The sequence below is a fragment of the Capricornis sumatraensis genome, chromosome 4 (genome assembly GCF_032405125.1).
Source record: "Capricornis sumatraensis isolate serow.1 chromosome 4, serow.2, whole genome shotgun sequence".
NCBI classification, from domain to species: domain Eukaryota; kingdom Metazoa; phylum Chordata; class Mammalia; order Artiodactyla; family Bovidae; genus Capricornis; species Capricornis sumatraensis.
Window position 1 is genome coordinate 5,623,083 of NC_091072.1, and position 20,938 is coordinate 5,644,020.

Genomic DNA, 20,938 nt, shown 5'->3' on the forward strand with positions numbered 1-20,938 from the left:
ACCTAGTTGGTTCTCAGCAGTTTTTGCTCTTTTTCTTCACCCGCGATGTCATTCTTTTCAAGGTTGTGCCTGGCCCGCTTCTCTCTTGTTTCAATACCACTCTGGGCTGCTGGAGTGTCTGGTTGAGCTATTTCTCACCCATGTCTTGAGCTTTTACAGTTTTGTTACCAAACCAAACGTGGGTATGCACACTTGAGCAGTAAAGCTAATCTGCTGACACTGGGTCGAAGTGAAGGAAAGTGCCACACTTACTGCAGGGCACCCGACAAAGAGTACGGGTGACTACAGTTTAAAAGCCCCAAAGTCCCCAGTGGTGTTTTGGAACAGTTTTTAAAGGAAAAAAGGTGAGGGGAGGGCTTCAGGGTGAAGCCCTGTTCCTCTGATGGGTTGGTGAGGAGGTAACAGGGTGACATTCTGGAAATCTCAGTCAGCAGCCTTCTGGTTCCAGGCTTCTGGGGTCACGTGCTTGTGCTCAGCCTGAGGTCACCATCCTCCGCCTGGACGGGGGCCTTCGCTCCAGCAGAGGGACTCACAGATCCGCGTCAGACTGTGTGTGTGTCCCTTGAGGAGGAGCTAGGGCTCTGCCTTATCTCTGTGCTCTTTCTGCCTGTCTGCTTTCCCTCTCTTTCTGCATGCTCTCGCTCCTATAATTAGCAGCTGTTCGAATCTGCTCTTTGGAATGTAGGTAACATCTAGGAGGCTGAAACCTTTTTTTTACCAGCAGGAAATGGGGGACATGGAAAGGCTTTTGTGCTGGGGCGGGCCTCACAGGGTCCTGCTCAGTTTCAGCCTGTAATGGGAAAGTGGTTCATATCAATCTATCAGTTATCTAGACATCCCTGGTAAGTTTACTTCAGTGGGTATTATTTTCTAAATGGCTTTTCTCAATTTTTCAAACATCTTACCTTTTCTTTCATATTTATTTGATTATCAGTATCAAATAATGTGCTGTCTTCGCTTTTTTTTTTTAAACTTGTCTCTGGGTTGATAACAATTCTGGCTGATTAGTTTTCAGTGACAGACAATTTTAATTTCTTCCCACTTTCATTTAGACTGGAAAAAGTTACATCTGATGTTGTGTTCCTTTACCTTATTTTAGAGATTGTGCCTGTTTGTTCGGGACTCTGAATCCTTCCATTCGCTTCTTCCCCTGCTGCCTGCTTATGCTAAGACTGATGTTGCCCCAGTAAGATGTGTTCCTTCAGGATTACTGCTGAAGTTAATTTGTGCTCTATCGTTGCTTACTCTTCAGCCTAGTCTGTGTTCAGTCTGATTTATAACCCTCTGCATTCTACTGTTGCATCTTCATGATGCCTGCAGATGCTTTTATGATTTTAGTCAATGAGACTTTGTAGACTAAATTTTTATTTACCTCTTAGCATTCCCCTAAGATTGTCATTCCGTAGAATGAAACTCAAGTCTTTGCTTAATTCCAGCTGTCAGTTTGGAAACAGGGAAAGAGCACATTACTGAGAATCAGAACCACCAGCCTAGAGTTAAGGCCCCTTAGTTAGCAAAAAAGTCACTACCACAGTTTTTTAATGGGTAGCAATTGCAAGTTGCATCTCAGACCATTTATATTTCTGTCCTGTGTTGCATGTAAAAAAAAACTGAAGCAAAATTGACAGGAAGCTACGGATCCACATTAAAGGCATGTTGGCAAAAGGCCACCCCTGCCCCCCACCCCAAATAGTTAGCACTGCTATTCTGGGGCTACTTTTCCTCTCTGTACAGAGGGTGCCATGTTTTCCAAATATAACGCAGGATACACTGGCCAGTAGACTTGTAGTTTTGAGAACAAGGAGAAAACATTGTCAAAGCATTCCAGGTCATGAGGCCTCTTGCTTTGCTTTGTTTCAGTGGTTCTTTTAAAGAATTTGAGATGCAGTCCACCAGATGGTAGCAGACATCAGCTGATTAACTATTGAAGCTTTAAGAATCAAGGATCAAAGTGAAAGGAAAGAAGCGAATTGGCAATAGCACTAGTATCTGACTTTCACCAGCCTGTGGGGAAGCACCTCCCTCTGGCTCTAGCAGCTGGGAAGTCCCACAGTCAGCGCATCAGAGCCCCAGCAGGAACACCGTCCACTAAGTGCGTCCGTGCGTGCAGAGCTCAATCAGCTCACACATATTCTTCTGATTGGTTCAGTTCAGTTCAGTTGCTCAGTCGTGTCTGACTCTTTACGACCCCGTGGACTGCAGCACGCCAGGCCTCCCTGTCCATCACCAAGTCCCGGAATTTACCCAAACTCATGTCCACTGGGTCAGTGATGCCATCCAACCATCTCATCCTCTGTCGTCCCCTTCTCCTCCTGCCCCCAATTCCTCCCAGCATCAGGGTCTTTTCAAATGAATCAGCTCTTGGTATTAGGTGGCCAAAGTACTGGAGTTTCAGCTTCAACATCAGTCCTTCCAAGGAACACCCAGAACTATTTTCCTTTAGGATGGAGTGGTTGAATCACCTTGCAGTCCAAGGGACTCTCAAGAATCTTCTCTAACACCATAGTTCAAAAGCATCAATTCTTTGGCGCTCAGCTTTCTTTAGTCCAACTCCCACATCTGTACCTGATTACTGGAAAAACCATAGCTTCGACTAGAGGGACCTTTGTCGGCAAAGTAATGTCTCTGCTTTTTAATATGCTGTCTAGGTTGGTCATAATGTTCCTTCCAAGGAGTAAGAGTCTTTTAATTTCATGGCAGCAGTCACCATCTGCAGTGATATGGAGCCCAAAAATATAAGGTGAGCCACTGTTTCCACTGTTTCCCCATCTATTTCCCATGAAGTGATGGGACTGGATGCCATGATCTTAGTTTTCTCAATATTGAGATTTAAGCCAACTTTTTCACTCTCCTCTTTCACTTTCATCAAGAGGCTCTTTAGTTCCTCTTCATTTTCTGCCATAAGGGTGGTGTCATCTTCATATGTGAGGTTACTGATATTTCTCCTGGAAATCTTGATTCCAGCTTGTGCTTCCTCCAGCCCAGCATTTCTCATGATGTGCTCTGTACAGAAGTTAAATAAGCAGATACAGTGACCAAATGGCACAGTAACATTGCAACCATAGAATTACACCTCTGTGCCTTTGAAAATGACTGTGTTCTTTCCCCGTTTTGTTTTAGTGCATGCTGCTGCTACTATTTGAATTAAATGGTCATCTGTTTACCTCCAACACTGGGTGTTTACCGGATAGGTTAAGTCAGGAGTTAAAGAAAGTAGACACTAGGTCATTTAAGAAAAACAGAACTTTTCTGAAAGCTAAGTCATAGAGAAACTGTCATGTGTAAAAGTGGAGATGAGTGCTACATTAAAAAACCAGTCCTAATGGAAACATTCTGAAGAAAATAGAGCATTAATTCAAATCTGTTTGACTCTAGAGTTTATACTCCTATTTCTAATGTTAAGCACCAAAGTAAGGGAAGGAAGCAAACCAAGCTGATCTCTCTGAGCCTCCGTTTCTTTTTCTGGAAGTGAGGATAACCTCACAGAGTTGCTGTAGGGATTCAATTAGATACATATATAAAGCAATGTATACACAGAACGCAATTTATAAAAGTTTCCTTTTGTGCTCCTTTCACCCAGCCCAGATCTTTATGGGAGGTCTTTGAATGTTTAGATTTCAAAGAAATTAGTTGTGATGTTCAATTTCGGTTCAGTTGCTCAGTTCAGTTCAGTCGCTCAGTCGTGTCTGACTCTTTGCGACCCCATGAATAGCAGCACGCCAGACCTCCCTGTCCATCACCAACTCCCGGAGTTCACTCAGACTCACGTCCATCAAGTCAGTGATGCCATCCAGCCATCTCATCCTCTGTTGGCCCCTTCTCCTCCTGCCCTCAATCCCTCCGAGCATCAGAGTCTTTTCCAATGAGTCAACTCTTCGCATGAGGTGGCCAAAGTACTGGAGTTTCAGCTTTAGCATCATTCCTTCCAAAGAAATCCCAGGGCTGATCTCCTTCAGAATGGACTGGTTGGATCTCCTTGCAGTCAAAGCAACTCTCAAGAGTCTTCTCCAACACCACAGTTCAAAAGCATCTATTCTTCCGCACTCAACCTTCTTCACAGTCCAACTCTCACATTCATACATGACCATTGGAAAAACCATAGCCTTGACTAGATGAACCTTAGTCGGCAAAGTAATGTCTCTGCTTTTGAATGTGCTATCTAGGTTGGTCATAACCTTTCTTTCAAGGAGTAATCGTCTTTTAATTTCATGGCTGCAATCACCATCTGCAGTGATTTTGGAGCCCCCAAAAATAAAGTCTGACATTGTTTCCACTGTTTCCCCATCTAATTCCCATGAAGTGATGAGACCGGATGCCATGATCTTTGTTTTCTGAATGTTGAGCTTTAAGCCAACTTTTTCACTCTCCTCTTTCACTTTCATCAAGAGGCTTTTTAGTTCCTCTTCACTTTCTGCCATAAGGGTGGGGTCATTTGCATATCTGAGGTTATTGATAGTTCCCCCAGCAGTCTTGATTCCAGCTTGTGTTTCTTCCAGTCCAGCGTTTCTCATGATGTACTCTGCATATAAGTTAAATAAGCAGGGTGACAATATATAGCCTTGACGTACTCCTTTTCCTATTTGGAACCAGTCTGTTGTTCCATGTCCAGTTCTAACTGTTGCTTCCTGGCCTGCATACAGATTTCTCAAGAGGCAGGTCAGCTGGTCTTGTATTCCCATCTCTCTCAGAATTTTCCCCAGTTTATTGTGATCCACACAGTCAAAGGCTTTGGTATAGTCAATAAAGCAGAAATAGACTTTATTAGTTTTTCTGGAACTCTCTTGCTTTTTCCATGATCCAGCGGATATTGGCAATTTGATCTCTGGTTCCTCTGCCTTTTCTAAAACCAGCTTGAACATCAGGAAGTTCACGGTTCACATATTGTTGAAGCCTGGCTTGGAGAATTTTGGGCATTACTTTCCTAGCATGTGAGACGAGTGCAATTGTTCTGTAGTTTGAGCATTCTTTGGCATTGCCTTTCTTTGGGATTGGAATGAAAACCGACCTTTTCCAGTTGCTCAGTCATGTCCAACTCTTTGTGACCCCATGGACTGCAGACCGTCAGGCTTCCCTGTCCATCACCAACTTCCAGAGCTTAATCAAACTCACGTCTATTGAATCGGTGATGCCATCCAAGCATCTCATCCTCTGTTGTCCCCTCTTCCTCCCGCCTTCAATCTTTCCCAGCATCAAAGTCTTTTCAAATGAGTTAGTTCTTCATATCAGGTGGCCAAAGTATTGGAGCTTCAGCTTCAGCAACATTCTTCTAATGAACACTCAGGACTGATTTCCTTTAGGATGGACTGGCTGGATCTCCTTGCAGTCCAAAGGACTCTCAAGAGTCTTCTCCAATACCACAGTTCAAAAGCATCAATTCTTCAATGCTAAGCTTTCTTTATGGTCCAGCTCTCACATCCATACATGACTACTGGAAGAACCATAGTTTTGACTGGATGGACCTTTGTTGGTAAAGTAATGTCTCTGCTTTTTATATGCTGTCTAGGTTGGCCATAGCTTTTCTTCCAAGGAGTAAGCGTCTTTTAATTTCATGGCTGCCCCAAGGCTGCGCTGTTTTTTCTTGGCTGCCCCTCCCTTCCCTGATTAACAACCATTTGGACCTGCCCTTTGGATCTCAGGGAAGGTCTTGGAGGCTGGAGTCTATTCTCTAGAAACAAGAAATCAGGGGACACAGAGAGGCTTCTGTGCTCAGGAACACCACAGGAGGGTCCTGCTCTCAGGTTGCCTGAGTAATTGAAGGTTTGCAGGTAAATGACATCCTGTGTCACCTGTACTATTTCGAGAGGAAATGCAACTAAGTAACAAGCAGGATGGTCACTGGCATTAACTGTTTGAGAAACATCTGGAAAAGCCCCCCTGCATATGCTAAGTATCACTAACCTGGATTCTCTTACGTTGCTTGGCAATCACTCAGTTACCTCCAGTGCTTGCTCTCCATCCTAGCCTTTTAATATCGACTGCATCACATTTTCAGCAGTTTCCGGCTCTAGTCAAATCTCAGGTATGTGCAGCAACAGGCATAATGGAGATGCTGCAAATCAAACTTCCCAGATAACCCCAAGTCTCATTTTAACTTTCAAATTCTCCCTCCACCAAACTTTTCATTAGGACATCGAGAGAGGTGGGACTTCTGAGTGAACTTCTGAGTGTGCTGGAGGTGATTACTGTAAATGACATGGCCCCAACATCACCAGTTAGAGAGGGAGTCATGTTCAAAATCATCCTTGAAAGGCCAGCTAATCTCCAGCTACTGATTACTTATTGATGCTGCTAAGTCACTTCAGTCGTGTCCGACTCTGTGCGACCCCATAGACGGCAGCCCACCAGACTCCCCTGTCCCTGGGATTCTCCAAGCAAGAACACTGGAGTGGGCTGCCATTTCCTTCTCCAATGCATGAAAGTGAAAATGAAAGTGAAGTGACTCAGTCATGTTGGACTCTTAGCAACACTGTAAGAATACCAGACCACCTGACCTGCCTCTTAAGAAACCTGTACGCAGGTCAGGAAGCAACGGTTAGAACTGGACATGGAACAACAGACTGGTTCCAAATAGGAAAAGGAGTACATCAAGGCTGTATATTGTCACCCTGCTTATTTAACTTATATGCAGAATACATCATGAGAAACGCTGGGCTGGAAGAAGCACAAACTGGAATCAAGACTGCCGGGAGAAATACCAATAACCTCAGATATGCAGATGACACCACCCTTATGGCAGAAAGTGAAGAGGAACTAAAAAGCTTCTTGATTAAAGTGAAAGAGGAGAGTGAAAAAGTTGGCTTAAAGCTCAGCATTCAGAAAATGAAGATCATGGCATCCGGTCTCATCACTTCATGGGAAATAGATGCGAAAATAGTGGAAACAGTGTCCGACTTTATTTTTTTGGGCTCCAAAATCACTGCAGATGGTGATTGCAGCTATGAAATTAAAATATTCTTACTCCTTGAAAGGAAAGTTATGACCAACCTAGATAGCATATTCAAAAGCAGAGACATTACTTTGCCAACAAAGGTCCATCTAGTCAAGGCTATGGTTTCTCCAATGGTCATGTATGGATGTGAAAGTTGGACTGTCAAGAAAGCTGAAGAATTGATGCTTTTGAACTGTGGTGTTGGAGAAGACTCTTGAGAACCCCTTAGACTGCAAGGAGATCCAACCAGTCCATTCTAAAGGAGATCAGTCCTGGGTGTTCATTGGAAGGACTGATACTAAAGCTGAAACTCCAAAACTTTGGCCACCTCATGTGAAGAGTTGACTCATTGGAAAAGACTCTGATGCTTGGAGGGATTAGGCGCAGGAGGAGAAGGGGCCAACAGAGGATGAGATGGCTGGATGGCATCACTGACTCGATGCACATGAGTTTGGGTAGACTCCAGGAGTTGGTGATGGACAGGGAGGCCTGGCATGTTGCGATTCATGGGGTCGCAAAGAGTCGGACACAACTGAGTGACTGAACTGACTGAACACATGGCTTAAAGCAATTTATTCTCTCTCTCAGCCTTGTTGCTTGTCTGGGCTCAGCCTGAGGTCTCTCAACCAACTGAAGTCAGATGGAGGCTGAGGCTGTGTTGATCTGAAGCTTCCTCTGGGTTGGGATGTCTCCTGGATGGCAGCTGATGCTGACGGCTGAGAGCTCCGCCAGGGCTGCCCGCCTCGCCCCTGACACCTACCTACAGCCTTTCCACATGGCTTAGAGGTCTCCTAGCATAGAGCGTGGAAAAGGCAATGGCACCCCACTCCAGTTCTCTTGCCTGGAAAATCCATGGACGGAGGAACCTGGTAGGCTGCATGGGGTCACTAAGAGTCGGACATGACTGAGCGACTTCATTTTCACTTTTCTCTTTCATGCATTGGAGAAGGAAATGGCAACCCACTCCAGTATTCTTGCCTGGAGAGTCCCAGGGATGGCGGAGCCTGGTGGGCTGCCGTCTATGGGGTCGCACAGAGTTGGACCCGATTGAAGCGACTTAGCAGCAGCAGCAGCTGCATAGAATGATCCTCAGAGGGAGCAGGCCAAGAGAGGCTTTCTAAGAGGTCCTGGTGGAAGCTGAAAGTTTTCCCATGATCCTCTCTCAAAAGCCTCAGCGTATCTCTCCTGCCACATTTGTTTTATAGGTCAAGCAAGCCACTCCCATAGAGTATTGAGACTTGGATTCTTGGCAGGGATGTGGTAAGATTGAACTACAAAAGAGAAAGTTCGTAGGGAGATGTTGTGATGAGCATCTCTGGAAAATACAATCTGCCAAACCCAGCTCATATACTCCTGTTCCAGCTGCCAGGAGAACTCACCTATATCCAGAAGGGCCCTGGACTCCAGCTAGTTTAATTACTTTCTTCATCTAGCTGTAAACCCAGAATGATTCACAATTAGTAAAATGCATAAAGGAAGTCAGAGAGTGTCAGTTTCAGAAATCAATTATTTCACAAATCAGACTCTTGCCTTCTTATTCTTGGTACCCATGTCTTGGTCAATGTGACACTGAAAATTCTATGTTTGTATCTATCTTGGTCACTGAAACCCTGTTGTCCTCCTTTCCTCTGCTTTGACTTTTTTGTGTTTCCATTGCTTGACTTGGTCCTGATCCCCAAGACCCATCACTTCTGTCTTCCAAGTTTGGTTCCCAGACCTGTGGACTGCTCCTGATAACTGCTAGCTGAGGTTCTGTAGCTTCTGCCATTACCTCCTGGCTTACTGACCCTTGCCTCTGATGCAGTCTAAACCTTAATGTTCAGCTTTCCTATCTCAGCCTGACTTCTTACCCCGGCTTCTTCAGGGTTTTAATTTTATCAGCTTGGTCCCATACCTCCATGAGGGTGGAGCTAGAGTTTTTCCCTTTAAGAGAAAACAAAGATTCCTCGCTGCAGAATGTGTAGTTGCATTGCCTTAAGGCTCCCCAGCGCCTTCAGTCTCTGAGGCCTCCTATATTACGGCTGTTATTCTCTCTCGATGGTGGGTATTCCTGTACTTGCATGACTCAGGAGCTATATTTGCTCTAGCCTCCATTGTTGAGTGTGTTCTGGCAAGGATTCAGCAAAAGTTTCTTTTACACATTTAGCATATTGAAGGAAATACTTTTAGGAAGGGAGGTGGGGAACCCCAAGCATTTGAATAAGTATTGGACTGAAAATAACTAGGGAAATGGAACATAATTATGTTAATGGTCAGAAGTTGTGATGTATATGTACTGATTCCTCAAGGTCACCAGCTTTGGGATGGGATGATAGTTAAAATCCATTAGTAACTGGAAACTAGATACCTCCCACCCTGGGGAATTTCCCCTTTGGTGTTTTCCTCTTAAATTTATTTATGCTTGTATAATCTAAAGTCTCTATTTTATATGAAGTGAAGTAAAGGTCACTCAGTTGTGTCCAACTCTTTGTGACCCCATGGACTAACTACACAGTCCATGGAATTCTCCAGGCCAGAATACTGGAGTGGGTAGCCATACCCTTCTCCAGGGACTCTTCCCAACCCAGGGATCGAACCGGGGTCTCCTGCATTGCAGGCGGATTCTTTACCAGCTGAGCCAACAGGGAAGCCAATTCTCCAGGCCAGAATACTGGAGTGAGTAGCCTATCCCTTCTCCAGAGGATCTTCCCAATCCAGGGATCAAACCGGGGTCTCCTGCATTGCAGGCAGATTCTTTACTGTCTGAGCCACCAGGGAAGCCCCTATTTTGTACAGCTAGAAATTAATGTATACAATATATGATTTGTCTTTTCCAATTTGGGAAAGCAGAAAATATTCTAATTTATTAGGTAACAGTTTTCTTGACCTTTCTTTGACTCCTAAGTTGAATTGAAAGATTTTTAAAATAGACTTTCTATTGTGTTCTCAGGCCACTAGAGGTATCTGTGAAGGTGTGGCTGAGATAAGCCTTAAGATAAATCATCCCTGCCCTCAGTGACTTTCATCTGATAGAAGAGATAACATGCTCACCCAAATAGCCAGGATACAAGCACCATGGAATGTTCATTATTAAGAAGTATATTTGTTAGGCACCATTCGGGATGTGCCTTGAGAAATAGGCTATAATTTGCCAGGAGTGACAGGGGAGTAAGCAAGGTGTTCTAAGTGGGAAGAACACCTTGAACAGAGGTCCACAAAGGTTCTTTCAGAGAAATGGTAGCTAGATGAGTTTTGACAAGATTAAAGGTGTATTTAGGGGAATAACGGGCTGTGGGACTAGAGAGGTGGGTCTGAGCCTTTGGGGAATGGCTCACACACGCTAGGGATGTGTGTTCATCTGTAGGCCATAATGGCTATGGGACCTGTGCCTCATTAGGCCTGTTGTCTAATTCGAATTGGGAAGGGTGTTCGCAGTATGTACGTGGTAGGGCATTCAGGAGTTGCAGTTAGACCCAAGAATCATACAGAATTGGCTTGCTGTTTTAACATGTGTGGTTTGGGCTTGAAGGATGCTGAGTGGGTAGGAGAGGGTGGTAGTAGATGGGGGAGACAGCCCAGGACCCGGTGAACTAGTGTGGAAATAACGTCATTCCTGAGAGCATCTGGGCCGTCAAAGGGAAGTGGCCACTGCATGTCTTAGTTCAGCCGTCTTGGTCCTCAAGAGCCTTAGCTCTGGAAAACTTCAGGCAGCAAGAAAACTGCGTCAGCTGGGAGGAACTGCCTTGTTTTTGGAAGGTTTTATCCAATTTGAAATAGGACCCCGGCCAGAGGTTGGCGGTGTTGGATCCGTCTTCATCTAGGGGTGGAGGGTTCTAGCAAGGACTGGTTCATTCAGATGTTCTGATCAGAAGGATAGGGTTCAAAATCCTGTTGAAAGTCCCCTTGCAAGGCTGATAAAAAGCCCCTCTTAGAGGTCTCTGGGCTCCATGCAGTTTTGCATGTTTTAAACTCTAAAATCCTTCTGTGCCACTTGGTTGTCATGGGTAACAATATTCAGATTGATAGTTGTAATTTGAAGAAGTAATAAACTGACATTTTTCTTCATTAAGCAAAAGAGTCTTAAAACTCAAAAAAAAAAAAAAAAAAAAAGGGAGAAGTTTCCAGGACCATTTAACATGGTGGTGAAGTCATGGGATTTTGCAGCCAGGTGACCTAGGTTCAAATCTTAATTGAGCCATCTTCTAGCTGTGTAACCTAGTATTCCTCCACTGTTCTGAATTTTGTTTCTCTTTCTGCTCTTGAAAAAAAAAAAAGAAAAACCAAACTGCTCAAGTCGTAGAATTATTGGGAGGATTAAATGATGTAATTTCGTGAGGTGCTGAGATTAAATGATGTAATTTCGCAAGGTGCTGGTACCACCCGCCGCTCCCCCGCCCCCGCCCCGCCCCCCAGGTTTGCCCCCTCGGGAGGAGAGGAGGGGCGGCCCTTCCTTGTCTCAGCTTCTCTGTCCCAATGTGGGTGCGGATGTTTGCAAGACAAGCACTTGGGTGAGACTTGGGAGCTAGGAGAAGGAGGCCCTGTGCTTTGGGGGCCGTTGCAGCTGAAACATGGACAGAGAGGCTCCCAGAACTTCCCAGGGGCCCCCAAGAATCCCCTACATCAGTGCGTTGGGACATGACAGCTGGTGGGGACTTCCCAACACTCTCTGCCCAGGTTCTTCCAACAGGGACGGAAACCTCTGAATCCTTGTATTAAAATCCTTCTTCCTGAAACACGCAGGGCAGCTTCAGCTTTCCTAACTTCACCTTGGCAGCAGCTAAAAGTAGCTGCTATTCTCGTGATTAATTTTGCAAGGCAGGGCTTTTACTCTAGAAAGGGAAATTGGAGAGCAAACCAGCAAGCCTAAATGGAAGCTTGATCGCAGGTCTGAGGCTGGGGCCACGGGCCTCATTTTTGGTGAACGGGGAGGTCCTATGAGTTCCCCTCTGCTCAGCACCCTAGAAACTCACCCCGGCTTGGGCTGCTTGGTGAGAGGCTAGAATGTGGGCAGAACTGGAGTCGGGATGTCCAAAGGGTGGGGGGAAAGTTTACTTTAGACAATTGGAAGGATCTGAAAGAGAGGAGCAGGCAAAGGCAAAAAAGTAAGGGCTGGGGACTTCCTTGGTGGTCCAGCAGCTAAGACTCTGTGCTCTGGATGCAGGGGACCCAGGTTCGATCCCTAGTCAGGGAACCAGACCCCACATGCTCCAACTAAGAGTTCACGTGCCGCACTAAAGAGCCCATGTGCCCCCAGTAGGATCTGGCACGGTCAGATAAAATAAATAAATGTTGCGTGTGCTTAGTCACTCAGTCGTGTCCGGCTCTGTGACCCCATGAACAGTAGCCCACCAGGCTCCTCTGTCCATGGGATTCTCCAGGCAAGAATACTGGAGGGGGCTGCCATTTCCTTCCCCAGAAATAAACATTGAAAATGAATAAGTAAAATTTAGTTCAGCAGAAAGTAAGGACTGGAATGCAGGGAGTAGTAACCAGTCCTGGAGGTGCGTCCGTGTCGTGTCAGCGTTGGAGTAAAGACTCAGGATCACGGCGGAGCAAGATTGGGAGCTTCTGGGGTTAGGAGGGTGATGCTGGAACACAGCCAGCACTGCGGCCCAGGTGGGATGCTTGCTCACGGGGCCGGTGGGGCTTCCATATCTATTCAGTGTGGGAGACAGCGGCGTTTTAGACACCCAGGGTGGCCTGGGTTGGAAGGTCAGATCGTTTAGTGCAGTAAGATGAAGCTTAGCGCCCACGGAGTGACGGTTCTTAGACTTGAATCCTTGGTTAGAGCTGACTCAGGGCTGGGCCGGGCTCCAGGAGCACCCCTGTGCCTGGATGAGATGCGGTAAGGCAAGGACCCAGCCGATCTGGGGCTCGGGCTTGGAGCTGCCACTTTGGTGCCGTTTCTGTGGCTCCACCAATTTTGGAACACATGTTCGAGGACAGAGAGTGATCTCTGGATGTGAGAGCACCCTGGCTGCGACAGCTGCCACTTCACTGATGGCCAGGGCTGGTTTGGCTGGACTGGCCGGCAGGCGGGTGTCCCCTTCCCGCCTCACTGGTCCACATGCACCCCCCAAAGGTGGGCTTTTGGTGGGAGAGGACCACCTTCCTGGACAGAGGCAGACTGTTGTTTGGTCAGAGGTGTAAGAGTAGCTGCGCTGCCCTGCTAGAGCCTCCAAACAAGCTCTCAAAGACTGATTTCTATAGAAGGGATATAAACTGAAACCTTGAAATTATATCACGACACTTGTAGGGTTTTATAACCAGCTGCATGAGTTTATGGATTCCATTTCTAAGAAAACAGTATCTCATTTTGCACCGCATCTCAGCATTTTCTAGCTGATGCTCAGAGGGTCATGCACAGACTTTTTCTTTTTTACTGAAAACAGGCTCTACTAATTTATTACAAATTGTTATTTATTTTTATTTAATAAGTGACTCTTGGCCTGAAAGTGTTAGCCATTTAAAAAAAAATATTATTTGTGAATTTAGAGTTTTGCTTTTGTTTAGCCAACCGACTTTTTGTCAATTAGCTTTCATTTGGAATATTCTGATGTAAATTATTGAAAACATATTTTTATTAAAAAATACTCAGACACACTTACAGTTACCTAACCCACAGGCTTGTATGGACACCTCGGTTCTAGCAAATACCTTCCACATTTGCTTTAGTTCAGTGTTTCAATCTGTGTTGCACCTCTCCTAAATCCCATCACTCGCTTCCTCCCCTGAGATACCTTCTGCGTTTATGTTCATCATGAGCTTTTGTGCAACTCTTATGACAAGTATATGCCTCCTGGGAATTCCCTAGTGGTCTAGTGGTTAGAGCTCTGTGCCTCCCCTGCAGGGGCATAGGTTTGGTTGCTGGTCCGGGAACTAAGATCCTGCCAGCCTTGTGGTGCGGCCAAAGATAAACCAGCAAGCAAAAACTCCAAAACAAATACATGTTTCCTCACAAATACTAGCATTTTGTCTGTTTGTTTAAAATCTTTTTTCAATTAAAAAAAATCTGTTTATTTAATGGCTTCACCAAGTCTTATTTACAGCACATGGGGTCTTTGGTTGAGGCATGTGAACTCTGAGCTGCTGTATGTGATCTAGCTCCCCGACCAGGGGTCACGCTCGGGCCCTCTCTGTTGCGAGTGCAGGGTCTTAGCCGCTGGACCACCAGGGAAGTCCCCATTGTCTGTTTTTAAATATAGGAAATTGAGCTGTATATGTGATTTGGCAACTAGACCTCTTTCTCTCAACTTTATTTTCCAGATTTATATATTACAATGCTCTTAGTTCTTATTTACCCATTTAGACTGTTCTATAGTACTCTGTATTATTATTAAACAGTGCTTTGTCTATTTTTCAATTGTGGATACTTAGATGGTTTCTGTCTTAAACTTTCTTTTTTTTTTCATTACAAGTCATAATGCAATGAAAGGCTATGTATGTATGTAGGCAGGCTAGTAGGTAGATAGGTATGGAGCAGACGAACTTCAGGGACCAGATATGAAGTGGGTACATGTATACATGTGTGTATGCACACACACACACACACACACACACACACACACACACACACACACACACACCTCTATCTTTCTGTCTGTTCTCATGCATATGTATGATTTTCAATGCCTATATCTACGGATGCCTGATAAAGATATCAACCTAGACAGCATATTAAAAAGCAGAGACATTTCTTTGCCAACAAAGGTCCGTCTAGTTGAAGCTATGGTTTTTCCAGTAGTTATGTATGAATGTGAGACTTGGACTATAAAGAAAGTTGAGTGCCAAAGAATTGATGCTTTTGAACTGTGGTATTGGAGAAGACTCTTGAGAGTCCCTTGGACTGCAAGGAGATCTAGCCAGTCCATCCTAAAGGAAATCAGTCCTGAATATTCATCGGAAGGACTGATGTTGAAGCTGAAACTCCAATACTTTGGCCACGTGATGCCAAGAGCTGATTCATTTGAAAAGACCCTGATGCTGAGAAAGATTGAAGGCGGGAGGAGAAGCGCACGACAGAGGATGAGATGGTTGGATGGCATTACTGATTCAATAGACATGAGTTTGAGTAAGCTCTGGGAGTTGGTGACGGACAGGGAAGCCTGGTGTGCTGCAGTCCTTGGGGTCAAAAAGAGTCAGACATGACTGAGCAACTGAACTTAACTGAAACATCTTTTCAAATATGTGGTTGTTTGTAAATTGTCTGTTTGTATTCTTTGCCGCTGGGTGGTTTGTCTCTTTTTGAATTGGAGGACTTCCTTTGATATTCTGGATATTTATCTTTTAGCAGTTCCATGCTATCTTCTTCCAGTTTATGACTCAAGTTTAACTTTTTAAAAGGACGCTTTTTGAGACATAGACACTTTAAGGTTTAACTTTGAATTTTTAAAATAATTTTATCCCCAGGGGTTTGTACTCTATCCATAAACATTATAAAAATATCCTGCTTTTCCTTCTGAAAGTTTTAATGTTAAAATAATTTCCCCTTTTTTATGATTAATGTATCTGAAATGTATTTTGTGTATGACATAAGGTAGGGGGTCTCATTTATTCCTGTATGTTTAACTATGTGTTTCCATGGTTATTGTCCCAGCATGTTTATTAATTAACCTGCCCTTTCTCTATTGATTTATAGGGACATCTGTTTCTATATTAATATATTGATGTGACTGTTTCATACATTTTTCCTTTCCTGCATAAGCCCCATACCATTTTAATTGCTAGAGCTTAAAAATAGTCTTTGCATTAACTTATCATTTTATGTAACAGAAATTATTCCTTGAAGATGAGGTAAATGTACTTGTATATTGTGGGGAATTGGGGTCCTCTTTTCGTAAAGATTTTGAAAGATTAATTCACTTTCTTTAATGGCTGTTTATTCAAGAATTACCTTTTTTCTTGATTCAAATTCAATGTTTTTATGCTGCTCTAGTAAAACTTCCATTTTATCTCACTTTAACATTCATTGGCATGTTCTTGTCAATTCCAGAAACTCTGAGCAATTATCTTTGAAAAGATTTCCCCTCCGCCATCCGCCTCCTTCATTCTGTTCTCACGGTACTGCTCTTAGGTGTTTCTTGAGCCTCTCTCTTCATTTCAGTGCAGTCGCTCAGTCAGGCCGGACTCTTTGCGACCCCACGGACTGCATTATGCCAGGCTTCCCTGTCCATCACCAACTCCCTGAGCTTGCTCAAACTCATGTCTGTCGAGTCAGTGATGCCACTGAGTGTATGTTTCTCTCTGTGTGTCCATATAGGTGTAGATATTTTTAGAATCTCTTTGTCTCTCAATGCTGCATTCTGAGTGCATTCTTTAGAGACTGTTTTCTTCCCAGTTACTAATTCCTTTTTCTCTTTAGATCCAACCAGGGCTTTATCTTGTCTATTTATTGTGCTTTAGTTTCAACACTCATAGATTTAATTTTACTAATTTTTACCATCATCTGTTCTTATTTTATGGTTAACTGCTTTGGATTTCTGATTTATTTTTATGGGTATCATTGTTTACTTATCCCTTTGAGCGTACCAAGCAATTTGATTGGCCTTAATTTATATTCTGATTTATGGATGGTCTCTCTTAGCTATAGTTTTATTTGTTTATTTTGCAGGCTCATCATGTGTTGAAGGCTGTTGTCTTTCTTTCTGTACTTATTTCTCCCTGCTTAGTCATTTTGAAGTTCCATCCACCTGCCTCCCACTTGACCACCCTGGGGCTCTGACCCAGAATCATGTCTCCTTCTGGTGGTTCTTGGCTCTTGTCCCTCAGTGATGATGGGAGTGGCTTGGCTCAGCATCTTGTTGCCAGGTGATGTGAGTGTTCACCTGCTTCTCTAGGCATGAGGCTCATATAAGTAGCAGCCACAGGCAACAGTTGACAGCATCTATTCCTACTGTTCTCAAGAGAGCATGACCCCATGCCAACCTGTTCTTCATCAGGGACCAGATTCCCACAATTCTCTGCCTACTTGTGTACACAGACAACCATAGGCCCTCAGAAGTGCTGTGCAGTATTGAATTTTCTATTTGTTCCTTGGAGTTGCTTATCTCAGTTTCAAATGTCGTATTTTAAATGCTCTTTTAAAATATTTTATTTATTGTTGTCATATGTTTGGAACCAACAAGTCCTCAAAACATAAGGAGAGCAAACTAATTTTAGAAACTCAAATCCTTCTAAAATAGTTTAGGGTTATTTCACACTTATTTTGAGCAGCAAGTCTTCAACCTTTCTTGTTTGTCTTTTTGTGGTGATGAAAGGCTTGACTAGTCTTATATCCACTTATTCATTTTTATCTTTGCATTTGAACCTCACTTGCCTACATAATGTAATGTTGTTGAACACTTTGAACCTGTAATTTAAGCTCTAGAATCATTAAACGTTATAATTCTAGTTTCAAGGAAATTGTTGCTGATTTTATCAAGAAAAAAAACTGTGAGGGTTCTTCTGTAAATTTAAGTTAGTCCTCAGCTCACTCTTAGAACCACTACTATTTGCGTTGTTTTTGTTTCAGATTCTGTAACAGAAAATTTAAATATTCAGTTTATAGCCCACAAAACAACATAGTAATGAGGATTAAATGAGGAAATGAATGTTAAAACACTTTGTAAATCTTAAAGCCCTATGCAAATGTGAGTTAATTATTATCAGTTTCATGCAAATTATTCTGTTTGGATTTATGCATAAAAGCTGTTTCAATAGATTTTGCTCTGTGGAACAAAAGTTCTGTTTCCAAGTCATAGAAAAGTATATGAATTATCCTAGCTTGCATTTTAATACTATCATTAAAGCTTAATTGACAGTTGCTAATATCTTATTAAGCATTGAGTTAAGTAGTCATCATAAGCTCAAGACTGTGGGTACACGTCGTCCCCAAATTAATAGTCTTTAGATGGGAAGAGCTGGATATTTCAGCAATTTTTGCAATAATGTAACCGAGCAGGACCCTATGAGGCCTTCTGGGGACAGACCCTCCCCCCAACCCCGCCCCATATCCCTGCCTGCCTCTTGTTTGTAGAAAAGCTGCTTGTCTCCCAGGGCTCCACTGAGTCACAAAACATAGCTCAACAATTCATAATTGAAAGGATGTGAACACGTAGTAATAAAAAATAGCACTTGGGCCAAGGGAACTGGTGACAATTTAAGCTATAGATCAGCCATATAGCAGTCAGCAGAATCGTTACTTCCTCCCTGAAGGACATGGATTGCAGTGTCTGATGCACAATCCTGAGTTGTGTTGCAGATACTAAACCCCCACTAAATGGGAGACGTTAACCACTTGGTTATCAGGACATAGCCCCCAGGCCGACGGAGCCTGAGGTTCATGATGGTGACCCCTGTGACACTGCCCTGTTACTTTATCATCAACCAATCAGAGAATTGTGCACAAGCTGGTCACATACACTGTGACTCCCCTCCCTCCCCTGACCTTTTAAAACCCTTTTCCTGAACCCCATCCCGGAGTTTGGGTCTTTTGAGCGTGAGCCAGCTGCCTGTACTCTTTCCTTAGCCTTTGCAATAAACTTTTCTCTGCTCCAAACTCTAACGGTTTGGTTTATTCAGCATCACTGTGTGTGGGTCACAGGAATGTGTATTTAACAATCATAATAGAATCAGATTATGTTGCAACTACGAGGGAGCTTGGAGGGTGAGCTTCGATGAGCTAGAATTACTTTTACTTTGAACAGGCCAATCCAACAGTGGTCATTCTCATCAAAATTTAAGATGCTGAATTAAACCCAAATAAACTGTGACCTTGATCTTAGTGCTGTGGGTTTGCAGACTGAGCGTAACTCAGGTAAAGCTTTGTAGAACCTTACTGAACGTTGTTGCTCTTGGAGCCGATAGAGGGGCACCACCTTGACCATTGAACCTGTCACATAATGAACTGCTCTGGCACTGTCGTTCAGCTCAAGTTCTATATGCCTGATACACAGTGAGGCCAGACAGACTGAAATGTCAGAGTCTGCAGCAGAGAAAGGTTTCTGGCAGGACGAAGCAAGAAGAACAGGTGGTTCATGCTCAAAAGGCCTGAACTCCCTGGTGCTTTAGGGGCAAGCATTTTTAAAGGCAAAATTTGGAGTGAGGGTTGCAGGGTGTGTGACTCTCTTCTGATTGGTTGGTGGTGAGGAAACAGGAATCTCATGCTCAGCCGGAACAGGAAACAGGAATCTCATGTCTTCCTCCTGGGTGGGAGTTCCTGCAGAAGAACTCACAGATACTAACGTGTGCATTCCTTGAAGAGGAGCCGGGACCCTGCCCCATGGCTGCACTGTTGTTTCCTGACTGTCTTTCCTGTGTTTCTGTTTTATCACATCCCCGGCCTAATTGATAGCTGCTCGAATCTGCCCTTGGGAGCTCAGGGAACCTGCGCAAACAAGAAAGTAACAGCAGAGCCTGGAGTGGGGTGGGCACAGGTTTCAGCACTTCTTCAGCTAAAAGCGTTTGGAAGGGATCGCTGCTAGACTGAGCTAATCTGCTCTCATTGCAGCAAAATTGGGAGGCCTGATTAAGATTTACCTTTTTCTCGGTCGGACTTCAAGATGGACACGGTTTCTCTAAGATACTCTTGTATTTTTGAACTGTTGCGTGATCTCAGTCACGTTTTAGAGCGTTGTGCTAAGTTTTAACACAACCTTCAAATTTCTATGTGTTATCCTGGGACCAAATTTGTAGACTTTCTTTAAACGTTTTAATAATGCTCTTTTTCAGTCCTTAGGCTTATGACATTTTGGATGTCTTTTACCAATGAAAGGAATAACACAGTTTTCAGTGACTTGCCTTGTTACTTAAATCTTACGTTCTTATACACTTGCCTGTGATAAGATGGCAACATTGAAGGCTAGTTCAGAACTCAAATTCTGTTAAATTTTATGCGTCCGATACGACTCAGTTATTAGCACAAACTGGGAGGGGATGGGAAGCAGTAGTCTAGAGAATTCAAAGAGCAATTAGTTTTTAAAAAATTATAGTAAAGTATACATAACACAATATTTACCATTTGAACCATTTCAGTTCAGTCAGAAGCTCAGCTGCTCAGTCACGTCCAGCTCTTTGTGACCCCATGGACTGCAGCACGCCAGGCCTCCCTGTCCATCACCAACTTCCAGAACTTACTCAAACTTATGTCCATTGAGTCAGTGATGCCATCCAACCATCTTATTCTCTGTTGTCCCCTTCTCCTCCTGCCTTCAATCTTTCCTAGCATCAGGGTCTTTTCCAATGAGTCAGATCATCTCATCAGGTGGCCCCCTTATACTTGTTCAACTCAGAGGCATTAAATATACTTATAATGATGTACAACCAATAGCACTATCCATTTCTAGAAGTTTCTTTAATGTCCCCAGTAGAACTCTGTATCCATTAAAAAGTAACTCCTGTTCCCCTCTCTCCCAACCCCTGGCTTCCCATATGTCAAAGCCCTAAACCCCAGTGTGATGCCACCTGGAGGGGGGCCTTTGGGAGGTGGTTGTCATAAGGGTGGTGGCTTCAGCAGAGGAATCCGCACCCTTATTAGAAGGGGAGTGAGAGATGGTCTCTTCCCACCACGTGACCACACAGCAGTCTGCAAACCAGGAAGCGTGTTCTCATCAGAATCTGACCACACAGGCACCCTCATCTTGGCCTTCTCAACCTCCAGAACCATGAGAAATATGTTTCTGTTCCTCAAATCATATAGTCTATAGCATTTTGTTAAAGCAGCCCAAACTGACTAAGATACACATACAACTAGAATTACACAATATTCATTCTTTCATATCTGGTTTATTTCACTTAGCATAATGTTTTCAAAGTCCATCCATTTGTCACCTGTATAAGAATTTCACTCATTCACTTTCAAGGATTGATAACATTCTGTTGTGTGTCTATACCACGTTTTCTTTATTCATTCACCTGTTGGTAGATGCTTGAATTGTTCCCACAATTTGGCTTTTGTGAACATGCTGAACATTGTCATACATATCTGAATTTCTGCTCTTAATTCTTTTGAGACTATAACTAGAAGTGGCATTGGTGAATTAGATGGTAATTCCA